Raw genomic sequence first — 11,232 nt, forward strand, 5'->3', positions numbered from 1 at the left:
TTGGAATGTGTTCAAAAATTTTCAATCGATAGACTAACGTGCGCTGGATGCTAGGCGCTTTGTAAAACAAATTTTTTTTGAATAGCATGAATATGGTTCTCCCTGAAGTTGCCGCCCGGGGGGGGGGGGGGGGCAGATACACTGGTTTGTCCCCCCCCCTCCCACTCCATCACTATATCCGGACCTGTCAAAATCTAGCATATTAAAATGAAACCACGTAATATTTGTGACAGTTTGGCTGTCTATGGATGAAAAGTGATTAAAGTATTGTTGGGTATGCGTTCCCAAGATGAGTGTGTACGAAGGGTTGCTGTAAAGACGGTTAGTTTTCCGTCGTTAATGGCTCTGCGGACCGGCGCGTGCTGAGGCAGTGTGTAAAAAGGCAGCTCGGTTGTACGTGGAGTCACCGAACCGGGAATCCGATAACGCCAGCGGGCCTTCCGCCGACCTCGCAAATTGTATTCACGGCACAGGGAACGTCCGTAACGGCTGGTGCTTCCGCTGCCTGCGTACAAGGCATATTCAGAATGTAAGTGTCCTGTGACCATAACGGACTGTGTTTTTATTTTTTTATTTTTTGAGGGTTGGCAACACTGAGTGGGGAGGGGGATCCCCTGACCAGAGCGAGCATTGGAGGAACACGATACTACGTAAACCCCCATTGCAAGTGTCCAGTAGCGAGGAAGACGTCGGTAAGAAATACCGCCAAGTGCGCGTCTCATGCTGTGATCCGTTTGCTACTCGCGGAAGGAATTACACCTATCGAAATGTTAACGTGAATCAAAACGGTTTACGGCGAATGTCCAATGAAAAGGAGTGTGTTTGAGTGGTCCAGAGAGTTTAGTGGAGGCAGAGCAAATGTTCTGAAAGTAGACGACTGTGGGGAGGTGAGAAACAGAAGAGAATTAGTAATTCTGGGAGAGGGAGAGACCAACTGAAACTTAACGACTACTTCCTTTCCTATACCTAGTCTGTAAGATCATTCGTGTTTGTCCCTTCTTTATTATTATTCAAACTGTTATTTGGGACGCTCACCTTTCCTGTTGGAACAGTCCTCAAACATGCGTGGAATTGCTTTACTTCCGGTTCACAACCGTGGAAAAAGGACGAGAATGAGAGAAAACCGGTAGTTTACGGCAATAGTTAGTTGAATTAATATTGCCTGATATTATAACCGCGCAACGGATGACTGGGAAGAGAATGAGGAAGGTCCAAACAGAAGAGCAGAACGTGTCTTTACTCTTTCGCATTTACTGGTTATCAGAGGCACTGGGGTTGCACTTGCTAATATGTGATCCAGTGATCATTCTATTTTTGTCTAGTTGGCTTGTGCCAACGGCCTTGCCGCAGTGGTAACACCGGTTCCCGTCAGATCACCGCAGTTAAGCGCTGTCGGGCTGGGCTAGCACTTGGATGGGTGACCATCCGGTCTGCCGAGCGCTATTGGAAAGCCCGGTGCACTCAGCTCTTGTGAGGCGAACTGGGTCACTACTTGATTGAAAAGTAGCGACTCCGGTCTTGGGAACTGACATACGGCTGGGAGAGCGGTGTGCTGACCACATGCCCCTCCGTATCCGCATCCAGTGACGCCTATGAGCTGAGGATGACACGGCGGCCGGTCAGTACCGTTGGGCCTTCATGGCCTGTTCGGGAGGAGTTTCCGAGTCGGCTTGTGCTGCTTTACAGGGGATGTTTGTCTGCATGTTAAAGATTCTTCTATTCATCATTTAATTATTTATTAACTGAATTAACTGAATAACAACATCGTCCTCGACATACACCACGGTCAAGACAAATATTAACATCACTAGGATTTAGCCAAAACTTTCATTGACACACAATGCAATTAAGATAGAGACTTATTATCACAATGAGCGCACACTGCGTGAACACATGAGGGAGTTGTTGGGACTGCGTTTCGTCAACTTGCCACAACTCGTAATTCGTTAGTCTAGTGTGCACGCATTCCACTACACGATATGCGAAATCAAATACAATAAGACAGGAACATAATAAGATAGAGAGTGAAGGGGAGAGAGCAGAGATTCACTTCTCGCATTCGGATCTTTAACGGACACGAGGTTATCTTTTGTGAACAAAAAAAGTTTCACTTTCTAAACTTCTTCCGTGTGTGTGCGCCTAGCTTACTGAGCCTATGACCACGTGGCCCAGCTCAAACACATCACCCGGTATCCTGCTTGCAAAATCCATCTAACGCATGTGTGAAAAGGTCCCTGAAGCGGTAAGGATTACTGAAACGATTCCGTTTGGCATCAGATTTTATCGGTGGCGGGGAACAGTCGCTTTAAGAGCGGCAGTGTGTACGTGGTCCACATGAAGCATCATGGGTCACAAAGAACAAACCGTCACTAAATTCACTAGCCACAACTGAGATCTTTTTCTTCGTTAATCTAGTCGTTTCACACGCTGTAAGGGCTTGCAGTTAATGTAATAGGGGAATGGAAGAGGATTAAACTTCAGCACTGGCTACCCCAGGTCACGTAAGAAACAGGTTGACCGTCCTTACGGCGGAACAGGCAACCGTAAAAATAGTTCTCCCGTCGATCAACACATGTCGCAGGCGACGCTACAATGCTGACATGTCCATGTCTCGGAATTGGCAACGCTGTATTTTCGGTGACTTGAATGAGACTGATTTGTGTTCGGCTAGACCGCTGCGCGCGAAATGCATTCGTCACACAGCTGACTGCAGCTCATGATCGTCTGTGGTTTTTCCCGAGTTTTCAATCGAAGAATGTAGATTAGCTCCTGTAATTCTACAAACGAAGTTTATTTCTACGGTAGGGATACTTCTCACAATCATATGCGAAATGAAATAAATGAAAAGTAACACACACACATTTCTCGCGAGTTACTGTTTAAATGCAGACTGTATTGCAATCGCACAGGTTTTACACTCGCCTTCCATGCCGTCTATTTCCTCTTTGTTACACATCTCTTCTGATAGGGATTATGTTGGTAAAAAAGATTTCAACGTGCAGGTTAACACTAGAAAGCTTACAAAATCTTCTCAACGTCTTTGAAATATAATCAGTTAATTTACTAACAAATATTGCACCGAGCAGTGAGTTTCGCGTCCTGACATTACCGACATAATTATTTATTTTGCATAGAGTGTGTATAGGGATTAGGTGAGTTATAACGACAATATATTTTTCGCATTGAGACTGTAAATAAGTTTAAGAAACAGATTTTGCTTCTTTTCTAAATATGTCTGTAAGCGTTCTTAAGAATAACCACATTTTGCATTTGATTACTATTAGTTGTAAACGAATATAATTTCATGTACGCACTTAACAACATCTTCGAAAAAAATAAATATTGTGAAACTTTAAATATCGTGAGTAAAAAAAAAAAATTCTGTGATGGTAAACATCTTAACTTTGCAGTCAGCATATCTACTATTGTGACAAGCAGTACTGTTTTCTCAGATTTAACACATTGTTTCTCTCTAGTTAAAGGTGGTAGAGTGATCAAGGAAAGGCAACGAAACTCATTTGTGCAGTCTAACGGAGAATCTTTATTTGGTACTTAAATACAATATGAATAAACTACTCCTTCCACAGTTGATATACTCGCAGGCACTCCGCATGACGACTCGATCCACTACGACCGGTATGTCAGAAACAGCTGTACTTCACAGACGCCAAACGGTGGAAAGCTGCACGCGTTCGGACGATGTTGCCACGTATTTCACAGAACGGAATACCATCTAGTGGTTGGTACCACAAGTAAGGGTGTGACGCTGTCGCTGCCTGGTGGCCGTTCCCTGACAAGGGTTGCCTGCTAGACCAAGCGATTGGGCAATCTGTTTCTTACTTGATCTGGGTGACTACTACGAAGCGAGGAACAAGGAACAGAGTCCTCTCCTACACATTTTGAGGCAAATCGTAACAAATTTCACAGAAAGCAGACGTGAAGTCTTTCCCTATGCATCGATGTGCTAGAAACTGAACTTATTAGTACATTTATCAAATATTCAAATACCTTTGTTCTGAATTTGGCGACAGGCCTACTGAAGATACGTCTGCTCCCTTACTGTTCTTACACTCTGGCCCCCGTCTGCCGAATATACGTGTACGGAACGTTTTTATTGGGCTTCAGTGAAGGGAATGAACGCGCCAAAAAACTGCCGTGACCAACCTCTCCACCTCCAAGCTTTTTTCTGTCAACCGACTATCTCTGGTCACTAGGTGTGTATTACTCCGTAGAGTTTCTCTGCTACGGAAAGTCGTCTGTTTCCCAACTAACGTTAACTACGCTCAGCGATAGGAGGGGAGGACATGGGATGTACACACCAAATAGCGCTTCAATACAGACCTAATAATAATAACTAAATCTATAAACCTATTTACAATGTTTTTGACTACTGTCATCCGTCGACATGGGGTTGCGCGCCGCCCACGGCAGAGCCGAGTCGTATGAAAGGTGGCGGAGCAGCCGCCTGAGCTATTGCGTTCGCGACGTCGCGACTTTAATATTATGACAGAATCTTATATTGTTATTATTTTTATGTAACGGCACAAATGGTGTCGTTTCATTTCACGACGAACAGAGAAGACCTTCCATTTTGACTGATGAGTTGGTGCAAAAAATCGAGGAAACTGTTCGTGAAGACCGCCGATTGACAATGGATGAAATTTCTGCGACGTTTCCACAACTCTCCAGAACTCTCTAATACGAGACACTGACAGGAACTCTGGGATACCGGAAACTGTGCGCGAGATGGGTCCCAAAACAGCTGACAGAGCAGCACAAGAAAAATGGAGTCAGTAGCTCCTGCGAGTTTCTTGAGCGAATTGGAAGGTGAGGATTTGCTGAGCTCTTTTGTTATTGGAGATGAAGTGTGTGTGGTTCATTACACGCCTGAGACAAAAAGACAGTCGTCGCAGTGGCGTCACACCGGTTCCCCATCTGTTAGTAATTCAAAACCACAATTTTCGGGCAAAAAATATCATGGCCTCATTGTTTTGGGTCCGAAAAGGCATCATTTTGGTCGAATTTCTGCTCAGGTGGAGACCATAAATGCACAGTGATATTGTGAGATCCCACTAAAACTTGAAAGGAGCATTCAAAACGAATACTGACGAGAGGAATATGCTTGGTGTACGAATCCCGTTCTCACACAGCCTTAGCCATCGAGGCGCTCTTGGACCCACTTGATTGGGATATTTTGAACTATCTCCCGTATTCCCCTGACTTGGCGTCTTCAAGTTATTATCTTTTCACCAAGCAGGTGCAGGAAGAGGTTCTGAAGTGGAGGAAGGAGCTGGCGGGAGAGTTATTTAGGAGGGCATAATGAAGCTGTTAGCACGGCATGCCACATACACTGAACGGGATGGTGATTATGTCGAATAATACTCTAGAGGTATATCAACAAAATCCTGTAATTCTTTCTCCAGGTACACTTTTTCTAAAAAGACGTAAAAATCTAGCACACTTACTTTCTGAACATGCCTCGTATGTCGCGTCGCACACGTTTCTTCTTGTTGCAAGAGATCTGTTTGTAGTGCATTACGCAGTAAAGAAGAGAATCGAAGGATCTGAGTTGTGGTGGCGTGGTAGGATGTTGAAAATTAGATGAATCGATAAGGTAAGAAATGAAGCTCTCCACAGACTCGCCGAGGAGAGGAACATGTGGCAAACGGAAAGGACAGAGTGATAAGACATACGTTAAGACGTCAAGGTAAAACTTCCTTGGTACTTGAAGTTGTAGGGAGTAAAAGCCGTAGGGTAAGATAGAACTTGGAACAGAACCAACAAACAGTAGAGGACGCGACGTGTGGGTGCTACTCTGAGACGAGGAAGTTGGCACAGGAGAGTAGTTCGGGGCACGCTACATATATCAAACTAGTCGGAAGGCCGATAAAAAAAAAGCCGATATTGTTATTGAAGGGGACAGTGGCAACCGTTATGACACTAAACGGTTAAATACTCCGGGTCCTGATGCAGTGGCTCAAACAGGATATGGCAGCTGGAGTTCGTGCCCTGATAGCCGTTTTTAATGGGGCTCATTTTTGTGACAAGCGAAGAAAATGAGGAAGGGTAAAGCAAAAGGGGAAGAGAGAGATAGAGAGAGCGAAGTAGGAGAGGGAAGAAACAGTAGTAGGAGAAAAATAAGAAAAAGGATTAAGGGAAACGATTGGCCGGCACTAAGTGGAAAGGAAGCAAAGGCGTATGAACGGAAATTGGGGTTCCATAAGACCCGTCTCTCTCTGGTTCGGAGACGCTTTTGTCTTGTTTACGGGCTTCAGATGGAGCCAATCTTCTAATGCCAAGCAACGAAAGTGTTATTCTGTTTGTAACGGCTTTGAACTGATCGGCAATTAAACAATGAAAAATAATTTTTCCAAGCAGTAGCAATTTGGGCTACATGCTTTTCATGTTTCATTAGGAATGGCAGTAAAATAAGCGATGAGGGTATTTGTAGCCAGGATATAAAATGCAAGCTGAATATAGCAAGGAAAACATTTATGAAAAAGAGGAATTCATTAGTATCTAATATAAATTTAAGTGCTAGGAAGTTTTCTGAAGGATATTTGTAGCCGCGCGGAGTGGCTGTGCCGTTTGAGCCGCCATGTCACGGACTGCGCGGCCCCTCCCGCCGGAAGTTCGAGTCCTCCCTCGGTCATGGGTGTGTGTGTGTGTGTGTGTGTGTGTGTGTGTGTGTGTGTGTGTGTGTTGTTCTTAGCATAAGTTATTTTGTGTTTAAGTCTTAGCAGTTTCGTCCCTAAGAAATTCACACACATCTGAACATCTGAAGGTAGTTGTCTCGTGTTTAGCTTTAGGTAGAAGCGAAACGTGGACGACAAACAGTTCAGAGGAGAGAAGACCAGCTTTTGAAATGGGGTACTACAGGAGCTTGTTGAAGATTGTATGGGTAGATCGAGTAACTAATGACGTGGTACTGAATCAAACAGGGGAAAAATGATTTTTATGGCACAACCTGATTAGAAGGAGTCGGTTGAGAGGACATATAGAAGAAGACCAAGGGATGAATACAGGAAGCAGATTCAAGCGGATGTAAGTTGCAGTAGTTACTCGGATTTGAAGAGGCTTACACAACATAGGCTAGCGTGAAGAGCTGTATCAAACCTGTATCTGGGGTGAAGACCAAAAACAAATAACCTTTTACTTTATTGAGAAATCGTGTAGATCGCAATAAATGAATAATCAGCGACGAGGATTAAACAAAAGATGAGAAGATAGTATACTGAAAACTGCACGCACTGATATTTGCGTCCATTGAATTTGCGACCAGAAAGGGTCGAGGAAGGGCCACTAATCTCCGGCAGGTAGAAGAGCTGCGGGGCGTTACCTAGAGGCTTCCGAAGTAGCCGTTTCAAGCCGTACTGTACAGAACGCTGCGAACTGAGGTCAGTACTAAGAGTGCATCGACAGTTTTCTACAAGTAATCGATGAACGTTGCAGAACCATGGAACGTAGGTCAGATGCTGCTTCAGATCCTAGTCATTTGATTCAAAATCTAGAACTGAATCTTCCCAGGATCATACAAAAATCATTTGACAGATATGAGAGTCCTGAAGACTAAGAACATTTGTTTTTCGAAACCCCAACTTTATTTTGGCGCTACGATTTGTGTTTCGATAGTATTATGTAAGAGAATTCTTGGGTCCACTATGAGTCAAGCACGAGTGTCTAATTTAGCAGTTACTCATTAAAAATGGGTTAGTTGAAGATATCGATATTGATGAGGCAATTTCAAATTTGCAACCGAAAGAGAAGGAAGAAACTCTAATCTATGTGGTAGTCACCTGTCACGAAGGAGATCTTCGGTTACTTGGTCTGCTACCTTAATAATCAATTAAGCTGGTGTGTGTTTTTTAATGCGTTTTTCTTATTCGTTTTCATCCATAAAAACTGTTTGCGAAGTAGTTAACATTATACTTTGATTACTTAATGAAAAACCCCTACACACAAATGTTGCATTTTACGCTTTTTTGAGACTGGAGGGGGGGCGGGGGGGGGGGGGGGGGTGGCTTGACAGATTACAATTCTGCACTGAGTATCGATGTGCCTAGCTATGCCACTCCGTGAACGTCACTTTAAAAGATCGTTGAAACTTCCTTATTGGTACTAAAAAATGGTTCAAATGGCTCCGAGCACTATGGGACTTAACATCTGTGGGACTTAACATCTGAGGTCATCAGTTCCCTAGAACTTAGAACTACTTAAACCTAACTAACCTAAGGACATCACACACATCCATGCCGGAGACAGGATTCGTACCTGCGACCATAGCGCCTAGAACCGCTCCGCCACTTCGGCCGGCCCTTATTGGTACTACTGTGACAGAAATGCAGAAGTCGCACGTCAACTTTACATCTAGAGCGGTTTGTTCAGACAGTAGGCTACTGTGGTAAAGGAGATCTATCGGCGCGCAGATCGCCCGTATACGGATAGCAGGTAGTTTAGAGTAATTACGACGATCCGGGCGCAGGTAACCTATGACACGAAGGGAGCAGTTGTTGGTCTCAGATTTCTCAGATTTCTGACTGGGTGCAAATTTCACTGGGCGCAGTTTTCATGGATTCCAGCAGTGTGCGGAAGGAATTGGGGCGGTGGGGGAAGCGGCGGAGGGGCGGCGGTCTGTGTGTGTGTGTGTGTGTGTGTGTGTGTGTGTGTGTGTGTGTGTGTGTAAGGAGGGACACAAAGTGTAATTTTGCTCTGGACGACAGTTATCCTACTTACGTCACTATCCTGTTAGGTGACACAACAGCTCACTCGATATCTGAGAAACACGACGCAGACTTTTAATTAATCAGGAGGAAAAAATTGTAATTTACGTATCGCGTGCAGATCTGTCCGCCACGTCTCTCAACAATGTTAGCTGCCAGGCTGCGTCACGACGGAAACTTCTAACACGTACGAGGCCATTGCTGTACCACAAGTTTAAGCGGGACTTGTCCAGTATTACTGTACTTGCCATGCAGAACGCCTGCAACGAAATTCACATGCCTTGTGGAAAATGTGTGTCGCACAGTGACGTACGATCCACTAACAGTTTACTTCCCCAGCAAATCTGTCGGCACAAACAGGTATACACCTGTTCCAATGCTTCAGCGTGAAGTCAATACGGTAGACCAGTGGTTCCCAACTTGGGGGTAATTAGCCCTTGAGGGGTAAAATGATTCGATTCTTCTTCAATCACGAAACAAAATTATTTTCAAAAGATCATCACTATTATCACAATTCTGTAAGACACTAATATTGACTATATAAGTTATAATGCGGTGGAGGTTACATGTTCCTCACATAGTCCATCCTCTACACACGTATGTTGTGCTTTGTCCCGTACATCGCTGGTGATATAAGTGAGACATATATGCAAAAAATGCCAAATATCTCAAGCAAACGTCTTCTCCAAGTTGTACACAGCACCTGAAATGGTCTAGAAGTTGCTTCAGTACTCGCTTCCAAATATGTAAATGAATTAATTTACAGCACGACACAGAAGTAACTACACAAGAGCTACTATAGTGCTGTACACAGTATTCTTCTTCTTCTTCTTCTTATTATTATTATTATTATTGTTATTACAGTTAGTGGCTGTGATCAGATAGGCCGGCCGTTGTGGCCGAGCAGTTCTAGGCACTTCAGTCCGGAAGCGCGCTGCTGCTACGGTCGCAGGTTTGAATCCTGCCTCGGACATGGACGTGTGTGATGTCCTTAGGTGAGTTAGGCTTAAGTAGTTCTAAGTCTAGGGGACTGATGACCTCAGATGTTAAGTACCATAGTGCCTAGAGCCATTTGAACCATTTTTTTGTGATCAGATACAAAACATTACACCCTGAAGTCTTACAATTTCTACCAGTTCAAAAGAAAGGAGTGCAGCAATCAAGTGATTCACGAATGTGTAGTGCACACATTTTAACCTGGTTGATTTTAAATGGGGTTGCAGTGTGCAGGTCAGGCAAATGCCGCAATGGAGAGGAGTAATGCAGCGGAAGTACGTTTTGTAACAAGTGCATAGTTTGCTTTTTCTGGTTCAAATGGCTCTGAGCACTATGGGACTTAACTGCTGAGGTCATCAGTCCCCTAGAACTTAGAACTACTTAAACCTAACTAACCTAAGGACATCACACACATCCATGCCCGAGGCAGGATTCGAACCTGCAACCGTAGCGGTCGCGCGGTTCCAGACTGTAGCGCCTAGAACCGCTCGGCCACTCTGGCCGGCATGCTTTCTTTCGTATTTGAGAAGGAGTTGTGGGTAGCACTTGCGATGCACCTCGAATTCCTTCGTCATTCATTCTCTCACAGACACAGACACACACACACACACACACACACACACACACACACACACACGCACACACACACTCAACTAAATATCATTCATCCTTAAATAGAAGTGTTCCAAGAAGAGTTTTGCATTCTACAGTTACGCAGGTGCTAAAGTTGACGATAATGTGGGGGAGGGCGGAGGTACCAGCTTGTGTCTGACTGCACTCGGGGGTAATGGTCTAAGAAACCCATTACCCCCGAGTGCAGTCAGACGCATGTAAAGGTCGTTAGCGTGAGGCAGCCGTGGACGGTCATTGGCATGCAGAGAAGTACAGAGAACTCTGGCGTTGGCGCCCATAATGGAAAGTGGATAGATGACATTAGAAAATACACATGAGCAACGTGGACGAGTATAACTAAGGCCGCAATTCCCTGAAACGACTTCAGGTAGTATCTCTGCAGCAATGGATGCCAGATCTCTCATGGTCATCATGATGAAATGACTTGACTAAGAGGGAATGCTTCTTTGAAGCAGTCGTAGAAATTTTTATGTAGGTAGAACACTGGAAATTCAACGTTGGGACTACTGATTATGTTTTCCAGCAAGAGAATATACAGAAAACTACAGGAAGAAGAAACTTATTAAACAAATTGATTCCTTTAACCAAATCAGTAGGGTGATATCTGACACCTGTCGCTCACTCTGCAGAGAAAATTTGAGTTCTTAGCAACACTATCATACGTTGTTGCGGGGCAAATTGTGAGGCAACCAATTTCTGTGTCAAAGAAAGTTTACAACAAATATCAAAAAGTACGTACTAGACATCATATATTAAGTTCACGTATTTGTTCTGCAATACCGTTTTAAGATCATGCCTGCATTCATGATTATCAAAAGAAAATAATCCCCCTTTTCAGACACTATATTATGCTAAAATATGTATAATATCCATCTTAACAATG

The 11,232-nt window shown here is 44.1% G+C and overlaps 1 pseudogene; it reads left to right on the plus strand.

The window, feature by feature from the left end:
* The first annotated feature begins 1,331 nt into the window (after window positions 1–1,331).
* LOC124728367 lies at window positions 1,332–1,449 on the plus strand (annotated as a pseudogene).
* The last annotated feature ends 9,783 nt before the right edge of the window (window positions 1,450–11,232 follow it).

Source organism: Schistocerca piceifrons, chromosome 1 (assembly GCF_021461385.2).
Source record: "Schistocerca piceifrons isolate TAMUIC-IGC-003096 chromosome 1, iqSchPice1.1, whole genome shotgun sequence".
In the NCBI taxonomy this organism is placed as follows: Eukaryota; Metazoa; Arthropoda; class Insecta; order Orthoptera; family Acrididae; genus Schistocerca; species Schistocerca piceifrons.